The sequence below is a fragment of the Octopus bimaculoides genome, chromosome 5 (assembly GCF_001194135.2).
Source record: "Octopus bimaculoides isolate UCB-OBI-ISO-001 chromosome 5, ASM119413v2, whole genome shotgun sequence".
Taxonomy (NCBI): Eukaryota; Metazoa; Mollusca; class Cephalopoda; order Octopoda; family Octopodidae; genus Octopus; species Octopus bimaculoides.
The window spans coordinates 105,780,843-105,781,600 of record NC_068985.1 but is presented as its reverse complement, the minus strand read 5'-3'; the positions used below and the strand labels follow the sequence as shown (position 1 = coordinate 105,781,600).

General features: G+C 41.7%; 1 protein-coding gene across 5 annotated transcripts in view; it reads left to right on the top strand.

Moving 5' to 3' along the window:
- The window catches only part of LOC106881110 (uncharacterized), a 90,337-nt gene that overhangs the window by 79,383 nt on the left and 10,196 nt on the right, over positions 1-758 (top strand). The window lies entirely within an intron of this gene.

The following is a 758-nucleotide window of genomic DNA, read 5'->3' as shown; positions in this document are numbered from 1 at the left end:
AGAGAGAGAGAGAGAGAGAGAGAGAGAGAGAGAGAAAGAGAGACAAAGAAATTTAGGGAGAGTTGATGATATCTTATTAAAGGTAGTAATGTTGATGGTGGCAGTGGGAGTAGTAATAAGAGAGAGAGAGAGAGAGAAAGAGTGGATATGTGAGAGAAAGAGGGACTGAACATTGAACCAACATGCTGAACTAACATACTGAACACTGATGGTAATGGGGTGATAGTAACAGTATGAGCTGTAGTTGTGATAGAGGCGGAGGTGGCAGTGATGGTGATGGTGGTGGTGATGGTAGTCAAGGTGGCCAGGTATAATGGTGAGAGTAAGCAATGTGAAAGGCAGAGGTGAAGGTGGAGGAGGGGAAGGCAGCGAAGTCAAAGGTATTGATGGTGGTGGTGTCAGAAGTCTGAATGGTGTATATGGCAGATGTGGTGGCGATGGTGGTGGTACTATTGTTTATCATGCAGCTTTGCAATAAGTTCCAAGTCGACAAATTATACCATTGTTTTGCTGAAAATTGTTCATTGCTTGAAAAATATTGTTCAAGTTTAATAAAATTTGATATGTACTGTATGCATGAAGTATCATTGTTGGGCCTAAGGCCTGATGAAGAACCTTTCACAGGAGCTAGCTTAAAAGCCACTTTTAAGTATTTGTGTGTGTGTGTGTGTGTGTGTGTGTGTGTGTGTGTGTGCAGGTGGGTGATTACACTATATTTGTAAACAAGTGTTACTGTCACGCAAGTGGAGTTTTTGTTT